Source organism: Camelus dromedarius, unplaced genomic scaffold (assembly GCF_036321535.1).
Source record: "Camelus dromedarius isolate mCamDro1 unplaced genomic scaffold, mCamDro1.pat HAP1_SCAFFOLD_35, whole genome shotgun sequence".
NCBI lineage: Eukaryota > Metazoa > Chordata > Mammalia > Artiodactyla > Camelidae > Camelus > Camelus dromedarius.
This window is the reverse complement of record NW_026989813.1, coordinates 527,020-549,236: the sequence shown is the minus strand read 5'-3', so window position 1 is coordinate 549,236 and position 22,217 is coordinate 527,020.

Sequence of the window (22,217 nt, the reverse complement as noted above, 5' to 3'; positions counted from 1 at the left end):
ACAGAATTTTACTGCAAAAGCTTCATGAATTCTGAAACTGGCTTTATGAAAAACCTGCGAACTCTGAGTAAATATTTCTAGGAATAAATATGCCATGCATGGTGAATGAAAGTTTATAATACACATGCTCTCATCTCAGTAATGAATTTTTGTCGAATCCGTGATGCTTGTATTGTGTTGGGAACACGGATGTCACGTTCTGGAAAACAATGTAATTTACATGCCTCGTGTGTAGAACTCACTCAAAGAGGATTTTTCAGCACAATCTTTCTCATTTTCTGACCTGGCGATAAGAATAAGCTGCAAAATCAAGGTAAATACTTCTATGTGTAAGGATTCCTTTTATGGTGAATGAAAGTTCGGTAATCCACATGCTCACAGCTCAGTAACCATTGTTTGTCGAATCCGTAATGCGTGTAGCATTTTCGGAACACCGAATGTCACGGTGAGGGAAACAAATTATATTACATGTCTATTGGGTAGAACTCGCTCCAAGAGTATTTTTCTATGAAAACTGCCTGATTTTCGAATCTGACATTAGGGAAAATCTGCGCACACAGACTAAATGTTTCTAGGTGTAAAATGCCTTGTATGGTGGATGAAAGTTCTCTAATCCACATTCTCAGAACTCAGTAATGATTGTTTGTCGAATCCATGATACATAAAGCCTGTTCTGAACACGGAACGTCATGGTGAGGGAAACTGTGTAAATTACATGTCTATTGGTTATAAATCGCTCCAAGAGGATTTTTCTGTGAAATCTACCTCATTTTCGGATGTGGCATTAGGAAAAACCTGGGACACCAGAGTAAGTGCCTCTATGTGTAAATATGCCTTCTATGGTTGATGAAAGTTCAGTAATCCACATGTTCACAACTCAGAAATAAATGTTTGACTAATCCATCATGCATGTAGTGTGTTCAGAACACGGATATTCACGGTGAGGGCAACTATGTAAATTACAAGTCTATTCTGTATAACTACCTCCACAAGGATATTTCTGTGGAAACTTCCTGATTTTTGATACTAGCATTAGAAAAAAGATGCAAACTCAATAAAATATTTCTAGGTGTTTATATGCCTTGAATGGTGATTGAAAGTTCGGTTATCCACATGCTCACAACTCAGGAATGAATGTTTTTCGAATCCGTGTTGTATGTAACTTGTTCAGAAGACGGAATGACACAAACAGTTAAGCTATGTAAACTACATATCTATTGGGTAGAACTCCCTACAAGAGCATTTTTCTACGAAATATGCCTCATTTCCGAAACTGGTGTTAGGAAAAGTTGCGAAATCTGAGTAAATTCTTCTAGGTGACAATATGCCTTTTTTGGTGGATGAAAGATCGGTAATCCACATGCTCACAACTCAGTAAGTAATGTTTGTCAAATCCGTCATGCATATAGCGTGCTCGGGACAAAGAATATCATGGTGAGGGAAACTATGTAAATTAAAATACTATTTCATAGGACTCGCCCAAGAGAATTTTTCTGCGAAATCTTCATGATTTTTGAAACTTGCGTTAGGAAATTTCTGCGAAATCTGGTAAAAATTTCTAGGTATAAATATGCCTTGCATGGTGGATGAAAGATCGCAATACACACACACACATCTCAGTAATGAATGCTTGTGAAATCCTTGATGCTTGTAGAATGTTCGGAACACGAAATGTCACGGTGAGGGAAATTATGTAATTTAAATTTGTATTGGGTAGAACTCGCTCCAAGAGGATTTATCTGCAAAATCTCCCTCATTTTCGAAACTCGTGTTAGGATAAATCTGGGAAATCTGAGAAAAACTTTCTAGGTGTAACTCTGCCATGTATCGGGATGAAAGTTCAGTAATCCACATGCTCAAAACTCAGTCATGAATGTTTTTTCGAATCCGTGTTGCATGTAGCGTGTTCGTAACACGGAATGTCACGGTGGAGGAAGAAATGTAAATTACATGTCTATTGGTTAGAACTCGCTCCAAGAGAATTTTTTTCAGAAAACTGCCTGATTTTGGAATCTGGCGTTATGAATAACCTGCGAACTGAGAATAAATATATCTAGGTGTAAATATGCCTTGTATGGTGAATGAAATGTGTAATTCATGAAAAATGCTCACAACTCATTAAAAAAGTTTGTCGAATCCGTGATGCATGTATCGTGTTCAGAACATGGAAAGTCACGGTGAGTGAAACAATTTAAATAAAAGTTCTAGTGGATAGAACACACTGAAAGAGAATTTTTCTGCACAATATGCCTCATTTTCTAAACTGGATTTAAGTAAATGCTGCGAAATAAGATTAAAGGCTTCTCAGTGTAAATATGCCTTTCATAGTAGGTGAAAGTTAAGTAATCCACATGCGAACAACTCAGTAGTGAATATGTGTCGAATCCGTGATGCACGTAGGATATACGGAACATGGAATTACACGGTGAGGGAATCTATGTCAATTACAATTCTGTTGGATAGAACTCGATGTAAGACGATTTTCCTGTGTAAACTGCCTGTTTTTCAAACCTGGCATTAGAAAATAGCTGGGAACTCAGAGTAAATAATTCTAAGTGTTAATATTCCTTGAATGGTGAATGAAAGCTCGGTAATCCACATGCTCACAAATCTGTAATAACTGTTTGTCGAATCTGTGATGCATGTAATGTGTTAGGAGCACAGAATGTCACGGTCAGTTAAACTATGTAAATTACATGTCTATCGGGTAGAACTCGATAAAAGAGCATTTTCCTGCAAAATATGCCTCATTTCTGAAACTGGCTTTTGGAAAAGACTGTGAAATCAGGGTAAATGTTTCTTGGTGTAAATATGCCTTGTATGGTGTTGAAAGTTTGGTAATCCACATGTTCTCACCTCAGTAATGAATGTTTGTCTTATCCTTGATGCATGTAACAGGTCCGGAACGCAGAATATCACGGTGAGGAAACTAAGTAAATTAAGTGTTGATAAGGTAGAACCCGCTCCAAGTGAATTTTTCTGTGAAATCTACCTCAATTTCAAAACTGGTGTTAGGAAAAGCTGGGAAATAAGAGTAAAATTCCTTTGGTATCAATATGCCCAATTTGGTGATGAATGTTCATTAATCCTTGTGCTCACAACTCAGTAATGAATGTTTTTTCGAATCCGTGATGCATGTAACGTGTTCGGAACACAGAATATCATGGTTAGGATACTATGTTAACTAGAGGTCTAGTGGGTACATCAAGCTCAAAGTGTATTTTACTGAGCCATCTGCCTCATTTTTAAACTGGCATTAGAAAAAGCTGCAAAATCAGAGTAAATTCTGTAGGTGCACATATGCCTTTAATGGTGAATGAGATTTCGGTAATCCACATGCTCACAACTCAGTAATGAATGTTTTTCAAGTCTGTGATGCAATTAATGTGTTTGGATGATGGTATGACACGGTCAGGTAAGCTACGGAAATTACATATCTGTCGGGTAGAACTCGCTATAAGACCATTTATCTGTGAAATATTCATCTTATCCAAAACTGGCGTTAGGAAAAGCTGCGAAATCTGAGTCAATGCTTCTAGGTGACAATATGCCTTTTATTGTGGATGAAAGTTCAGTACTCCACATGCTCACAACTCATTAAAGAATGTTTGTGCAATCCGTCATGCATGTAGCGTGTTCGAAACACAGAATATCATGGTTAGGGAAACTGTGTAAATTAAACTTCTATTTGGTAGAACTCGCACCAAGAGGATTTTACTGCAGATACATCATGAATTCTGAAACTGGCGTTATGAAAAACCTGCGAACTCTGAGTGAATATTTCTAGGAATAAATATGCCATGCATGGTGAATGAAAGTTTATAATACACATGCTCACATCTCAGTAATGAATTTTTGTCGAATCCTTGATGCTTGTATTGTGTTGGGAACACGGATGTCACGTTCTGGAAAACAATGTAATTTACATGCCTCGTGTGTAGAACTCACTCAAAGAGGATTTTTCAGCACAATCTTTCTCATTTTCTAACCTGCCGATAAGAATAAGCTGCAAAATCATGTTAAATACTTCTATGTGTAAGGATTCCTTTTATGGTGAATGAAAGTTCGGTAATCCACATGCTCACAGCTCAGTAACCATTGTTTGTCGAATCCGTAATGCGTGTAGCATTTTCGGAACACCGAATGTCACGGTGATGGAAACAAATTATATTACATGTCTATTGGGTAGAACTCGCTCCAAGAGTATTTTTCTATGAAAACTGCCTGATTTTCGAATCTGACATTAGGGAAAATCTGCGCACAGAGACTAAATGTTTCTAGGTGTAAAATGCCTTGTATGGTGGATGAAAGTTCTGTAATCCACATTCTCAGAACTCAGTAATGATTGTTTGTCGAATCCATGATACATAAAGCCTGTTCTAAACACGGAACGTCATGGTGAGGGAAACTGTGTAAATTACATGTCTATTGGTTATAAATCGCTCCAAGAGGATTTTTCTGTGAAATCTACCTCATTTTCGGATGTGGCATTAGGAAAAATCTGGGACACCAGAGTAAGTGACTCTATGTGTAAATATGCCTTCTATGGTTGATGAAAGTTCAGTAATCCACATGTTCACAACTCAGAAATAAATGTTTGACGAATCCGTCATGCATGTAGTGTGTTCAGAACATGGATATTCACGGTGAGAGCAACTATGTAAATTACAAGTCTATTCTGTATAACTACCTCCACAAGGATATTTCTGTGGAAACTTCCTGATTTTTGATACTAACATTAGAAAAAAGATGCGAACTCAATAAAATATTTCTAGGTGTTTATATGCCTTGAATGGTGATTGAAAGTTCGGTTATCCACATGCTCACAACTCAGGAATGAATGTTTTTCGAATCTGTGTTGTATTTAACTTGTTCAGAAGACAGAATGACACAAAAATTTAAGCTATGTAAACTACATATCTATTGGGAAGAACTCCCTACAAGAGCATTTTTCTACGAAATATGCCTCATTTCCGAAACTGGTGTTAGGAAAATTTGTGAAATCTGAGTAAATGCTTCTAGGTGACAATATGCCTTTTATGGTGGATGAAAGATCGGTAATCCACATGCTCACAACTCAGTAAGTAATGTTTGTCAAATCCGTCATGCATATAGCGTGCTCGGGACAAAGAATATCATGGTGAGGGAAACTATGTAAATTAAAATACTATTTCATAGGACTCGCCCAAGAGAATTTTTCTGCGAAATCTTCATGATTTTTGAAACTGGTGTTAGCAAATTTCTGTGAAATCTGGTAAAAATTTCTAGGTATAAATATGCCTTGCATGGTGGATGAAAGATCGCAATACACATACTCACATCTCAGTAATGAATGCTTGTGAAATCATTGATGCTTGTTGAATGTTCGGAACACGAAAGGTCACGGTGAGGGAAATTATGTAAATTATATTTGTATTGGGTAGAACTCACTCCAAGAGGATTTATCTGCAAACTCTCCCTCATTTTCGAAACTCATGTTAGGATAAAGCTGGGAAATCAGAGAAAAATTTTCTAGGTGTAACTCTGCCATGTATCGGGATGAAAGTTCAGTAATCCACATGCTCACAACTCAGTCATGAATGTTTTTTCGAATCCGTGTTGCATGTAGCGTGTTCGTAACACGGAATGTCACGGTGGAGGAAGAAATGTAAATTACATGTCTATTGGTTAGAACTCGCTCCAAGAGGATTTTTTTGAGAAAACTGCCTGATTTTGGAATCTGGCGTTATGAATAAACTGCGAACTGAGAATAAAAATATCTAGGTGTAAATATGCCTTGTATGGTGAATGAAATCTGTAATTCATGAAAAATGCTCACAACTCATTAAAAAAGTTTGTCAATTCCGTGATGCATGTATCGTGTTCAGAACATGGAAAGTCACGGTGAGTGAAACAATTTAAATAAAAGGTCTAGTGGATACAACACACTCAAAGAGTATTTTTTTGCACAATATGCCTCATTTTCTAAACTGGATTTAAGTAAATGCTGCGAAATAAGATTAAAGGCTTCTCAGTGTAAATAAGCCTTTCATAGTAGGTGAAAGTTCAGTAATCCACATGCGAACAACTCAGTAGTTAATATGTGTCGAATCCGTGATGCACGTAGGATATACGGAACATGGAATTACACGGTGAGGGAATCTATGTCAATTACAATTCTGTTGGATAGAACTCGATGTAAGACGGCTTTCCTGTGTAAACTGCCTGTTTTTCAAACCTGGCATTAGAAAATAGCTGGGAACTCAGTGTAAATTATTCTAAGTGTTAATATTCCTTGAATGGTGAATGAAAGCTCGGTAATCCACATGCTCACAAATCTGTAATAACTGTTTGTCGAATCTGTGATGCATGTAATGTGTTAGAAGCACAGAATTTCACGGTCAGTTAAACTATTTAAATTACCTGTCGATAGGTGAGAACTTGATAAAAGAGCATTTACCTGCAAAATATGCCTCATTTCCGAAACTGGCTTTTAGAAAAGACTGTGAAATCAGGGTAAATGTTTCTTGGTGTAAATATGCCTTGTATGGTGTTGAAAGTTTGGTAATCCACATGTTCTCACCTCAGTAATGAATGTTTGTCTTATCCTTGATGCATGTAACAGGTTCGGAATGCAGAATATCACGGTGAGGAAACTATGTAAATTCAGTGTTGATTAGGTAGAACCCGCTCCAAGTGAATTTTTCTGTGAAATCTACCTCAATTTCAAAACTGGTGTTAGGAAAAAGCTGGGAAATAAGAGTAAAATTTCTTCGGTGTCAATATGCCCATTTTGGTGATGAATGTTCATTAATCCTCGTGCTCACAACTCAGTAATGAATGTTTTTTCGAATCCGTGATGCATGTAACGTGTTCGGAACACAGAATATCATGATTAGGATACTAAGTTAACTAGAGGTCTCGTGGGTACATCAAGCTCAAAGTGTATTTTACTGAGCCATCTGCCTCATTTTTAAACTGGCATTAGCAAAACTGCAAAATCAGAGTAAATTCTGTAGGTGCACATATGCCTTTAATGGTGAATGAAATTTCGGTAATCCACATGCTCACAACTCAGTAATGAATGTTTTTCAAGTCTGTGATGCAATTAATGTGTTTGGAAGATGGTATGACACGGTCAGTTATGATATGGAAATTACATATCTGTCGGGTAGAACTCGCTATAAGACAATTTATCTGTGAAATATTACTCATATTCAAACCTGGCGTTAGGAAAAGCTGCGAAATCTGAGTCAATGCTTCTAGGTGACAATATGCCTTTTATGGTGGATGAAAGTTCGTTACTCCACATGCTCACAACTCATTAAACAATGTTTGTGCAATCCGTCTTGCATGTAGCGTGTTCGAAACACAGAATATCATGGTTAGGGAAACTGTGTAAATTAAATTTCTATTTGGTAGAACTCGCACCAAGAGGATTTTACTGCAAAAACTTCATGATTTCTGAAACTGGCGTTATGAAAAACCTGCGAACTCTGAGTAAATATTTCTAGGAATAAATATGCCATGCATGGTAAATGAAAGTTTATAATACACATGCTCACATCTCAGTAATGAATTTTTGTCGAATCCGTGATGCTTGTATTGTGTTGGGAACACGGATGTCACGTTCTGGAAAACAATGTAATTTACATGCCTCGTGTGTAGAACTCACTCAAAGAGGATTTTCCAGCACAATCTTTCTCATTTTCTAACCTGGCGATAAGAATAAGCTGCAAAATCAAGGTAAATATTTCTATGTGTAAGGATTCCTTTTATGGTGAATGAAAGTTCGGTAATCCACATGCTCACAGCTCAGTAACCATTGTTTGTCGAATCCGTATTGCGTGTAGCATTTTCGGAACACCGAATGTCACGGTGAGGGAAACAAATTATATTACATGTCTATTGGGTAGAACTCGCTCCAAGAGTATTTTTCTATGAAAACTGCCTGATTTTCGAATCTGACATTAGGGAAAATCTGCGCACACAGACTAAATGTTTCTAGGTGTAAAATGCCTTGTATGGTGGATGAAAGTTCTCTAATCCACATTCTCAGAACTCAGTAATGTTTGTTTGTCGAATCCATGATACATAAAGCCTGTTCTGAACACGGAACGTCATGGTGAGGGAAACTGTGTAAATTACATGTCTATTGGTTATAAATCGCTCCAAGAGGATTTTTCTGTGAAATCTACCTCATTTTCGGATGTGGCATTAGGAAAAACCTGGGACACCAGAGTAAGTGTCTCTATGTGTAAATATGCCTTCTATGGTTGATGAAAGTTCAGTAATCCACATGTTCACAACTCAGAAATAAATGTTAGACTAATCCATCATGCATGAAGTGTGTTCAGAACACGGATATTCACGGTGAGGGCAACTATGTAAATTACAAGTCTATTCTGTATAACTACCTCCACAAGGATATTTCTGTGGAAACTTCCTGATTTTTGATACTAGCATTAGAAAAAAGATGCGAACTCAATAAAATATTTCTAGGTGTTTATATGCCTTGAATGGTGATTGAAAGTTCGTTTATCCACATGCTCACAACTCAGGAATGAATGTTTTTCGAATCTGTGTTGTATTTAACTTGTTCAGAAGACAGAATGACACAAAAATTTAAGCTATGTAAACTACATATCTATTGGGAAGAACTCCTTACAAGAGCATTTTTCTACGAAATATGCCTCATTTCCGAAACTGGTGTTAGGAAAATTTGTGAAATCTGAGTAAATGCTTCTAGGTGACAATATGCCTTTTATGTTGGATGAAAGATCGGTAATCCACATGCTCACAACTCAGTAAGTAATGTTTGTCAAATCCGTCATGCATATAGCGTGCTCGGGACAAAGAATATCATGGTGAGGGAAACTATGTAAATTAAAATACTATTTCATAGGACTCGCCCAAGAGAATTTTTCTGCGAAATCTTCATGATTTTTGAAACTGGCGTTAGCAAATTTCTGCGAAATCTGGTAAAAATTTCTAGGTATAAATATGCCTTGCATGGTGGATGAAAGATCGCAATACACATACTCACATCTCAGTAATGAATGCTTGTGAAATCCTTGATGCTTGTTGAATGTTCGGAACACGAAAGGTCACGGTGAGGGAAATTATGTAAATTATATTTGTATTGGGTAGAACTCACTCCAAGAGGATTTATCTGCAAACTCTCCCTCATTTTCGAAACTCATGTTAGGATAAAGCTGGGAAATCAGAGAAAAATTTTCTAGGTGTAACTCTGCCATGTATCGGGATGAAAGTTCAGTAATCCACATGCTCACAACTCAGTCATGAATGTTTTTTCGAATCCGTGTTGCATGTAGCGTGTTCGTAACACGGAATGTCACGGTGGAGGAAGAAATGTAAATTACATGTCTATTGGTTAGAACTCGCTCCAAGAGGATTTTTTTGAGAAAACTGCCTGATTTTGGAATCTGGCGTTATGAATAAACTGCGAACTGAGAATAAAAATATCTAGGTGTAAATATGCCTTGTATGGTGAATGAAATCTGTAATTCATGAAAAATGCTCACAACTCATTAAAAAAGTTTGTCAAATCCGTGATGCATGTATCGTGTTCAGAACATGGAAAGTCACGGTGAGTGAAACAATTTAAATAAAAGGTCTAGTGGATACAACACACTCAAAGAGTATTTTTTTGCACAATACACCTCATTTTCTAAACTGGATTTAAGTAAATGCTGTGAAATAATATTAAAGGCTTTTCAGTGTAAATAAGCCTTTCATAGTAGGTGAAAGTTCAGTAATCCACATGCGAACAACTCAGTAGTTAATATGTGTCGAATCCGTGATGCACGTAGGATATACGGAACATGGAATTACACGGTGAGGGAATCTATGTCAATTACAATTCTGTTGGATAGAACTCGATGTAAGACGGCTTTCCTGTGTAAACTGCATGTTTTTCAAACCTGGCATTAGAAAATAGCTGGGAACTCAGAGTAAATTATTCTAAGTGTTAATATTCCTTGAATGGTGAATGAAAGCTCGGTAATCCACATGCTCACAAATCTGTAATAACTGTTTGTCGAATCTGTGATGCATGTAATGTGTTAGTAGCACAGAATGTCACGGTCAGTTAAACTATTTAAATTACATGTCGATCGGTTAGAACTCGATAAAAGAGCATTTTCCTGCCAAATATGCCTCATTTCCGAAACTGGCTTTTGGAAAAGACTGTGAAATCAGGGTAAATGTTTCTTGGTGTAAATATGCCCTGTATGGTGTTGAAAGTTTGGTAATCCACATGTTCTCACCTCAGTAATGAATGTTTGTCTTATCCTTGATGCATGTAACAGGTTCGGAACGCAGAATATCACGGTGAGGAAACTATGTAAATTCAGTGTTGATTAGGTAGAACCCGCTCCAAGTGAATTTTTCTGTGAAATCTACCTCAATTTCAAAACTGGTGTTAGGAAAAAGCTGGGAAATAAGAGTAAAATTCCTTCGGTGTCAATATGCCCATTTTGGTGATGAATGTTCATTAATCCTCGTGCTCACAACTCAGTAATGAATGTTTTTTTGAATCTGTGATGCATGTAACGTGTTCGGAACACAGAATGTCATGGTTAGGATACTATGTTAAGTAGAGGTCTAGTGGGTACATCAAGCTCAAAGTGTATTTTCCTGAGCCATCTGCCTCATTTTTAAATTGGCATTAGAAAAAGCTGCAAAATCAGAGTAAATTCTGTAGGTGCACATATGCCTTTAATGGTGAATGAGATTTCGGTAATCCACATGCTCACAACTCAGTAATGAATGTTTTTCAAGTCTGTGATGCAATTAATGTGTTTGGAAGATGGTATGACACGGTCAGGTAAGCTACGGAAATTACATATCTGTCGGGTAGAACTCGCTATAAGACCATTTATCTGTGAAATATTCCTCATATCCAATACTGGCGTTAGGAAAAGCTGCGAAATCTGAGTCTATGCTTCTAGGTGACAATATGCCTTTTATGATGGATGAAAGTTCGGTACTCCACATGCTCACAACTCATTAAAGAATGTTTGTGCAATCCGTCATGCATGTAGCGTGTTCGAAACACAGAATATCATGGTTAGGGAAACTGTGTAAATTAAATTTCTATTTGGTAGAACTCGCACCAAGAGGATTTTACTGCAAAAACTTCATGATTTCTGAAACTGGCATTATGAAAAACCTGCGAACTCTGAGTAAATATTTCTAGGAATAAATATGCCATGCATGGTGAATGAAAGTTTATAATACACATGCTCACATCTCAGTAATGAATTTTTGTCGAATCCGTGATGCTTGTATTGTGTTGGGAACACGGATGTCACGTTCTGGAAAACAATGTAATTTACATGCCTCGTGTGTAGAACTCACTCAAAGAGGATTTTTCAGCACAATCTTTCTCATTTTCTAACCTGGCGATAAGAATAAGCTGCAAAATCAAGGTAAATACTTCTATGTGTAAGGATTCCTTTTATGGTGAATGAAAGTTCGGTAATCCACATGCTCACAGCTCAGTAACCATTGTTTGTCGGATCCGTAATGCATGTAGCATTTTCGGAACACCGAATGTCACGGTGAGGGAACCAAATTATATTACATGTCTATTGGGTAGAACTCGCTCCAAGAGTATTTTTCTATGAAAACTGCCTGATTTTCGAATCTGACATTAGGGAAAATCTGCGCACACAGACTAAATGTTTCTAGGTGTAAAATGCCTTGTATGGTGGATGAAAGTTCTCTAATCCACATTCTCAGAACTCAGTAATAATTGTTTGTCGAATCCATGATACATAAAGCCTGTTCTGAACACGGAACGTCATGGTGAGGGAAACTGTGTAAATTACATGTCTATTGGTTATAAATCGCTCCAAGATGATTTTTCTGTGAAATCTACCTCATTTTCGGATGTGGCATTAGGAAAAACCTGGGACACCAGAGTAAGTGTCTCTATGTGTAAATATGCCTTCTATGGTTGATGAAAGTTCAGTAATCCACATGTTCACAACTCAGAAATAAATGTTTGATGAATCCGTCATGCATGTAATGTGTTCAGAACACGGATATTCACGGTGAGGGCAACTATGTAAATTACAAGTCTATTCTGTATAACTACCTCCACAAGGATATTTCTGTGGAAACTTCCTGAATTTTGATACTAGCATTAGAAAAAAGATGCGAACTCAATAAAATATTTCTAGCTGTTTATATGCCTTGAATGGTGATTGAAAGTTCGGTTATCCACATGCTCACAACTCAGGAATGAATGTTTTTCCAATCTGTGTTGTATTTAACTTGTTCGGAAGACGGAATGACACAAACAGTTAAGCTATGTAAACTACATATCTATTGGGAAGAACTCCCTACAAGAGCATTTTTCTACGAAATATGCCTCATTTCCGAAACTGGTGTTAGGAAAAGTTGCGAAATCTGAGTAAATGCTTCTAGGTGACAATATGCCTTTTATGGTGGATGAAAGATCGGTAATCCACATGCTCACAACTCAGTAAGTAATGTTTGTCAAATCCGTCATGCATATAGCGTGCTCGGGACAAAGAATATCATGGTGAGGGAAACTATGTAAATTAAAATACTATTTCATAGGACTCGCCCAAGAGAATTTTTCTGCGAAATCTTCATGATTTTTGAAACTGGCGTTAGCAAATTTCTGCGAAATCTGGTAAAAATTTCTAGGTATAAATATGCCTTGCATGGTGGATGAAAGATCGCAATACACATACTCACATCTCAGTAATGAATGCTTGTGAAATCATTGATGCTTGTTGAATGTTCGGAACACGAAAGGTCACGGTGAGGGAAATTATGTAAATTATATTTGTATTGGGTAGAACTCACTCCAAGAGGATTTATCTGCAAACTCTCCCTCATTTTCGAAACTCATGTTAGGATAAAGCTGGGAAATCAGAGAAAAATTTTCTAGGTGTAACTCTGCCATGTATCGGGATGAAAGTTCAGTAATCCACATGCTCACAACTCAGTCATGAATGTTTTTTCGAATCCGTGTTGCATGTAGCGTGTTCGTAACACGGAAAGTCACGGTGGAGGAAGAAATGTAAATTACATGTCTATTGGTTAGAACTCGCTCCAAGAGGATTTTTTTGAGAAAACTGCCTGATTTTGGAATCTGGCGTTATGAATAAACTGCGAACTGAGAATAAAAATATCTAGGTGTAAATATGCCTTGTATGGTGAATGAAATCTGTAATTCATGAAAAATGCTCACAACTCATTAAAAAAGTTTGTCAAATCCGTGATGCATGTATCGTGTTCAGAACATGGAAAGTCACGGTGAGTGAAACAATTTAAATAAAAGGTCTAGTGGATACAACACACTCAAAGAGTATTTTTTTGCACAATACACCTCATTTTCTAAACTGGATTTAAGTAAATGCTGTGAAATAATATTAAAGGCTTTTCAGTGTAAATAAGCCATTCATAGTAGGTGAAAGTTCAGTAATCCACATGCGAACAACTCAGTAGTTAATATGTGTCGAATCCGTGATGCACGTAGGATATACGGAACATGGAATTACACGGTGAGGGAATCTATGTCAATTACAATTCTGTTGGATAGAACTCGATGTAAGACGGCTTTCCTGTGTAAACTGCATGTTTTTCAAACCTGGCATTAGAAAATAGCTGGGAACTCAGAGTAAATTATTCTAAGTGTTAATATTCCTTGAATGGTGAATGAAAGCTCGGTAATCCACATGCTCACAAATCTGTAATAACTGTTTGTCGAATCTGTGATGCATGTAATGTGTTAGTAGCACAGAATGTCACGGTCAGTTAAACTATTTAAATTACATGTCGATCGGTTAGAACTCGATAAAAGAGCATTTTCCTGCCAAATATGCCTCATTTCCGAAACTGGCTTTTGGAAAAGACTGTGAAATCAGGGTAAATGTTTCTTGGTGTAAATATGCCCTGTATGGTGTTGAAAGTTTGGTAATCCACATGTTCTCACCTCAGTAATGAATGTTTGTCTTATCCTTGATGCATGTAACAGGTTCGGAACGCAGAATATCACGGTGAGGAAACTATGTAAATTCAGTGTTGATTAGGTAGAACCCGCTCCAAGTGAATTTTTCTGTGAAATCTACCTCAATTTCAAAACTGGTGTTAGGAAAAAGCTGGGAAATAAGAGTAAAATTCCTTCGGTGTCAATATGCCCATTTTGGTGATGAATGTTCATTAATCCTCGTGCTCACAACTCAGTAATGAATGTTTTTTTGAATCTGTGATGCATGTAACGTGTTCGGAACACAGAATGTCATGGTTAGGATACTATGTTAAGTAGAGGTCTAGTGGGTACATCAAGCTCAAAGTGTATTTTCCTGAGCCATCTGCCTCATTTTTAAATTGGCATTAGAAAAAGCTGCAAAATCAGAGTAAATTCTGTAGGTGCACATATGCCTTTAATGGTGAATGAGATTTCGGTAATCCACATGCTCACAACTCAGTAATGAATGTTTTTCAAGTCTGTGATGCAATTAATGTGTTTGGAAGATGGTATGACACGGTCAGGTAAGCTACGGAAATTACATATCTGTCGGGTAGAACTCGCTATAAGACCATTTATCTGTGAAATATTCCTCATATCCAATACTGGCGTTAGGAAAAGCTGCGAAATCTGAGTCTATGCTTCTAGGTGACAATATGCCTTTTATGATGGATGAAAGTTCGGTACTCCACATGCTCACAACTCATTAAAGAATGTTTGTGCAATCCGTCATGCATGTAGCGTGTTCGAAACACAGAATATCATGGTTAGGGAAACTGTGTAAATTAAATTTCTATTTGGTAGAACTCGCACCAAGAGGATTTTACTGCAAAAACTTCATGATTTCTGAAACTGGCATTATGAAAAACCTGCGAACTCTGAGTAAATATTTCTAGGAATAAATATGCCATGCATGGTGAATGAAAGTTTATAATACACATGCTCACATCTCAGTAATGAATTTTTGTCGAATCCGTGATGCTTGTATTGTGTTGGGAACACGGATGTCACGTTCTGGAAAACAATGTAATTTACATGCCTCGTGTGTAGAACTCACTCAAAGAGGATTTTTCAGCACAATCTTTCTCATTTTCTAACCTGGCGATAAGAATAAGCTGCAAAATCAAGGTAAATACTTCTATGTGTAAGGATTCCTTTTATGGTGAATGAAAGTTCGGTAATCCACATGCTCACAGCTCAGTAACCATTGTTTGTCGGATCCGTAATGCATGTAGCATTTTCGGAACACCGAATGTCACGGTGAGGGAACCAAATTATATTACATGTCTATTGGGTAGAACTCGCTCCAAGAGTATTTTTCTATGAAAACTGCCTGATTTTCGAATCTGACATTAGGGAAAATCTGCGCACACAGACTAAATGTTTCTAGGTGTAAAATGCCTTGTATGGTGGATGAAAGTTCTCTAATCCACATTCTCAGAACTCAGTAATAATTGTTTGTCGAATCCATGATACATAAAGCCTGTTCTGAACACGGAACGTCATGGTGAGGGAAACTGTGTAAATTACATGTCTATTGGTTATAAATCGCTCCAAGATGATTTTTCTGTGAAATCTACCTCATTTTCGGATGTGGCATTAGGAAAAACCTGGGACACCAGAGTAAGTGTCTCTATGTGTAAATATGCCTTCTATGGTTGATGAAAGTTCAGTAATCCACATGTTCACAACTCAGAAATAAATGTTTGATGAATCCGTCATGCATGTAATGTGTTCAGAACACGGATATTCACGGTGAGGGCAACTATGTAAATTACAAGTCTATTCTGTATAACTACCTCCACAAGGATATTTCTGTGGAAACTTCCTGAATTTTGATACTAGCATTAGAAAAAAGATGCGAACTCAATAAAATATTTCTAGCTGTTTATATGCCTTGAATGGTGATTGAAAGTTCGGTTATCCACATGCTCACAACTCAGGAATGAATGTTTTTCCAATCTGTGTTGTATTTAACTTGTTCGGAAGACGGAATGACACAAACAGTTAAGCTATGTAAACTACATATCTATTGGGAAGAACTCCCTACAAGAGCATTTTTCTACGAAATATGCCTCATTTCCGAAACTGGTGTTAGGAAAAGTTGCGAAATCTGAGTAAATGCTTCTAGGTGACAATATGCCTTTTATGGTGGATGAAAGATCGGTAATCCACATGCTCACAACTCAGTAAGTAATGTTTGTCAAATCCATCATGCATGAAGCATGCTTGGAAATACGGAATATCATGGTGAAGGAAACTATGTAAATTAAAATACTATTTGAAAGGACTCGCCACAAGAGAATTTTTCTGCGAAGACTTCATGATTTTTGAAACTGGCGTTAGCAAATTTCTGCGAAATCTGGTAAAAATTTCTAGGTATAAATATGCCTTGCATGGTGGATGAAAAATCGCAATACACATACTCACATCTCAGTAATGAATGCTTGTGAAATTCTTGATGCTTGTAGAATGTTCAGAACATGGAAATTCACAGTGAGGGAAATTATGTAAAGTACATTTCTTTTGGGTAGAACTCGATCTAAGGGTATTTTTCTGTGATATCTACCACATTTTTGAAACTGGTGTTATGAAAAACTTGTGAAATCAGTAAAAAATTTTCTAGCTGTATCTCTGCCATGAATTGGGATGAAAGTTCAGTAATCCACATGCTCAAAACTCAGTCATGAATGATTTTTCGAATCCGTGTTGCATGTAGCGTGTTCGTAACAGAATGTCACGTTGAAGGAAGAAATGTAAATTACAAGTCTATTGGTTAGAACTCGCTCCAAGAGAATTTTTTTGAGTAAACTGTCTGTTTTTGGAATCTGGCGTTATGAATAACCTGCAAACTGAGAATAAATATATCTAGGTGTAAATATGCATTTTATGGTGGATGAAAGATTGGTAATTTATGAAAAATGCTCACAACTCGTTAAAAATGTTTGTCAAATCCGTGATGCATGTATCGTGTTCAGAACATGGAAATTCACGGTGAGTGAAACAATTTAAATAAAAGGTCTATTGGATACAACACACTCAAAGAGGATTTTTCTGTGCAATATGCCTCATTTTCTAAACTGGATTTAAGAAAATTCTGTGAAATAATATTAAATGTTTCTCTATGTAAATATGCCTTTCATAGTAGGTGAAAGCTCGGTAATCCACATGCTCACAAATCTGTAATAACTGTTTGTTGAAACTGTGATGCATGTAATGTGTTAGGAGCACAGAATGTCACGGTCAGTTAAACTATGTAAATTACATGTCGATCGGGTAGAACTCGATAAAAGAGCAATTTCCTGCAAAATATGCCTCATTTCCGAAACTGGCTTTTGGAAAAGACTGTGAAATCAGGGTAAATGTTTCTTGGTGTAAATATGCCTTGTATGGTGTTGAAAGTTTGGTAATCCACATGTTCTCACCTCAGTAATGAATGTTTGTCTTATCCTTGATGCATGTAACAGGTTCGGAACGCAGAATATCACGGTGAGGAAACTATGTAAATTCAGTGTTGATTAGGTAGAACCCGCTCCAAGTGAATTTTTCTGTGAAATCTACCTCAATTTCAAAACTAGTGTTAGGAAAAAGCTGGGAAATAAGAGTAAAATTTCTTCGGTGTCAATATGCCCATTTTGGTGATGAATGTTCATTAATCCTCGTGCTCACAACTCAGTAATGAATGTTTTTTCGAATCCGTGATGCATGTAACGTGTTCGGAACACAGAATATCATGGTTAGGATACTATGTTAACTAGAGGTCTAGTGGGTACATCAAGCTCAAAGTGTATTTTACTGAGCCATCTGCCTCATTTTTAAACTGGCATTAGAAAAAGCTGCAAAATCAGAGTAAATACGGTAGGTGCACAAATGCCTTTAATGGTGAATGAGATTTCGGTAATCCACATGCTCACAACTCAGTAATGAATGTTTTTCAAGTCTGTGATGCAATTAATGTGTTTGGAAGATGGTATGACACGGTCAGGTAAGCTACGGAAATTACATATCTGTCGGGTAGAACTCGCTATAAGACCATTTATCTGTGAAATATTCCTCATATCCAAAACTGGCGTTAGGAAAAGCTGCGAAATCTGAGTCAATGCTTCTAGGTGACAATATGCCTTTTATGGTGGATGAAAGTTCGGTACTCCACATGCTCACAACTCATTAAAGAATGTTTGTGCAATCCATCATGCATGTAGCGTGTTCGAAACACAGAATATCATGGTTAGGGAAACTGTGTAAATTAAATTTCTATTTGGCAGAACTCGCACCAAGAGGATTTTACTGCAAAAGCTTCATGATTTCTGAAACTGGCGTTATGAAAAACCTGCGAACTCTGAGTAAATATTTCTAGGAATAAATATGCCATGCATGGTGAATGAAAGTTTATAATACACATGCTCACATCTCAGTAATGAATTTTTGTCGAATCCGTGATGCTTGTATTGTGTTGGGAACACGGATGTCACGTTCTGGAAAACAATGTAATTTACATGCCTCGTGTGTAGAACTCACTCAAAGAGGATTTTTCAGCACAATCTTTCTCATTTTCTAACCTGGCGATAAGAATAAGCTGCAAAATCAAGGTAAATACTTCTATGTGTAAGGATTCCTTTTATGGTGAATGAAAGTTCGGTAATCCACATGCTCACAGCTCAGTAACCATTGTTTGTCGAATCCGTAATGCGTGTAGCATTTTCGGAACACCGAATGTCACGGTGAGGGAAACAAATTATATTACATGTCTATTGGTTAGAACTCGCTCCAAGAGTATTTTTCTATGAAAACTGCCTGATTTTCGAATCTGACATTAGGGAAAATCTGCGCACACAGACTAAATGTTTCTAGGTGTAAAATGCCTTGTATGGTGGATGAAAGTTCTCTAATCCACATTCTCAGAACTCAGTAATGATTGTTTGTCGAATCCATGATACATAAAGCCTGTTCTGAACACGGAACTTCATGGTGAGGGAAACTGTGTAAATTACATGTCTATTGGTTATAAATCGCTCCAAGAGGATTTTTCTGTGAAATCTACCTCATTTTCGGATGTGGCATTAGGAAAAACCTGGGACACCAGAGTAAGTGTCTCTATGTGTAAATATACCTTCTATGGTTTATGAAAGTTCAGTAATCCAAATGTTCACAACTCAGAAATAAATGTTTGACGAATCCGTCATGCATGTAGTGTGTTCAGAACACGGATATTCACGGTGAGGGCAACTATGTAAATTACAAGTCTATTCTGTATAACTACCTCCACAAGGATATTTCGGTGGAAACTTCCTGATTTTTGATACTAGCATTAGAAAAAAGATGCGAACTCAATAAAATATTTCTAGGTGTTTATATGCCTTGAATGGTGATTGAAAGTTCGGTTATCCACATGCTCACAACTCAGGAATGAATGTTTTTCGAATCTGTGTTGTATTTAACTTGTTCAGAAGACAGAATGACACAAACAGTTAAGCTATGTAAACTACATATCTATTGGGAAGAACTCCCTACAAGAGCATTTTTCTACAAAGTATGCCTCATTTCCGAAACTGGTGTTAGGAAAAGTTGCGAAATCTGAGTAAATGTTTCTAGGTGACAATATGCCTTTTATGGTGGATGAAAGATCAGTAATCCACATGCTCACAACTCAGTAAGTAATGTTTGTCAAATCCGTGATGCATATAGCGTGCTCGGGTCAAAGAATATCATGGTGAGGGAAACTATGTAAATTAAAATATTATTTCATAGGACTCGCCCAAGAGAATTTTTCTGCGAAATCTTCATGATTTTTGAAACTGGCGTTAGGAAATTTCTGTGAAATCTGGTAAAAATTTCTAGGTATAAATATGCCTTGCATTGTGGATGAAAGATCGCAATACACATACTCACATCTCAGTAATGAATGCTTGTGAAATCCTTGATGCTTGTAGAATGTTCGCAACACGAAATGTCACGGTGAGGGAAATTATGTAAATTACATTTGTATTGGGTAGAACTCGCTCCAACAGGATTTATCTGCAAACTCTCCCTCATTTTCGAAACTCGTGTTAGGATAAATCTGGGAAATCAGAGAAAAATTTTCTAGGTGTAACTCTGCCATGTATCGGGATGAAAGTTCAGTAATCCACATGCTCACAACTCAGTGATGAATGTTTTTTCGAATCCGTGTTGCATGTAGCGTGTTCGTAACACGGAATGTCACGGTGGAGGAAGAAATGTAAATTACATGTCTATTGGTTAGAACTCGCTCCAAGAGAATTTTTTTCAGAAAACTGCCTGATTTTGGAATCTGGGTTTATGAATAAACTGCGAACTGGAATAAATATATCTAGGTGTAAATATGACTTGTATGGTGAATGAAATCTGTAATTCATGAAAAATGCTCACAACTCATTAAAAAAGTTTGTCAAATCCGTGATGCATATATCGTGTTCAGAACATGGAATGTCACGGTGAGTGAAACAATTTAAATAAAATGTCTAGTGAATACAACACACTCAAAGAGAATTTTTCTGCACAATATGCCTCATTTTCTAAACTGGATTTAAGTAAATGCTGCGAAATAAGATTAAAGGCTTCTCAGTGTAAATAAGCCTTTCATAGTAGGTGAAAGTTCAGTAATCCACATGCGAACAACTCAGTAGTGAATATGTGTCGAAACTGTGATGCACGTAGGATATACGGAACATGGAATTACACGGTGAGTGGATCTATGTCAATTACAATTCTGTTGGATAGAACTCGATGTAAGACGGCTTTCCTGTGTAAACTGCCTGTTTTTCAAACCTGGCATTAGAAAATAGCTGGAAACTCAGAGTAAATAATTCTAAGTGTTAATATTCCTTGAATGGTGAATGAAAGCTCGGTAATCCAAATGCTCACAAATCTGTAATAACTGTTTGTCGTATCTGTGATGCATGTAATGTGTTAGGAGCACAGAATGTCACGGTCAGTTAAACTATGTAAATTACATGTCGATCGGGTAGAACTCGATAAAAGAGCATTTTACTGCAAAAAAGGCCTCATTTCCGAAACTGGCTTTTGGAAAAGACTGTGAAATCAGGGTAAATGTTTCTTGGTGTAATTATGCCTTGTATGGTGTTGAAAGTTTGGTAATCCACATGTTCTCACCTCAGTAATGAATGTTTGTCTTATCCTTGATGCATGTAACAGGTTCGGAACGCAGAATATCACGGTGAGGAAGCTATGTAAATTCAGTGTTGATAAGGTAGAACCCGCTCCAAGTGAATTTTTCTGTGGAATCTACCTCAATTTCAAAACTGGTGTTAGGAAAAAGCTGGGAAATAAGAGTAAAATTTCTTCGGTGTCAATATGCCCATTTTGGTGATGTATGTTCATTAATCCTCGTGCTCACAACTCAGTAATGAATGTTTTTTCGAATCCATGATGAATGTAACGTGTTCGGAACACAGAATATCATGGTTAGGATACTATGGTAAGTAGAGGTCTAGTGGGTACATCAAGCTCAAAGTGTATTTTACTGAGCCATCTGCCTCATTTTTAAATTGGCATTAGAAAAAGCTGCAAAATCAGAGTAAATTCTGTAGGTGCACATATGCCTTTAATGGTGAATGAGATTTCGGTAATCCACATGCTCACAACTCAGTAATGAATGTTTTACAAGTCTTTGATGCAATTAATGTGTTTGGAAGATGGTATGACACGGTCAGGTAAGCTACGGAAATTACATATCTGTCGGGTAGAACTCGCTATAAGACCATTTATCTGTGAAATATTCCTCATATCCAAAACTGGCGTTAGGAAAAGCTGCGAAATCTGAGTCAATGCTTCTAGGTGACAATATGCCTTTTATGATGGATGAAAGTTCAGTACTCCACATGCTCACAACTCATTAAAGAATGTTTGTGCAATCTGTCATGCATGTAGCGTGTTCGAAACACAGAATATCATGGTTAGGGAAACTGTGTAAATTAAAGTTCTATTTGGTAGAACTCGCACCAACAGAATTTTACTGCAAAAGCTTCATGAATTCTGAAACTGGCTTTATGAAAAACCTGTGAACTCTGAGTAAATATTTCTAGGAATAAATATGCCATGCATGGTGAATGAAAGTTTATAATACACATGCTCTCATCTCAGTAATGAATTTTTGTCGAATCCGTGATGCTTGTATTGTGTTGGGAACACGGATGTCACGTTCTGCAAAACAATGTAATTTACATGC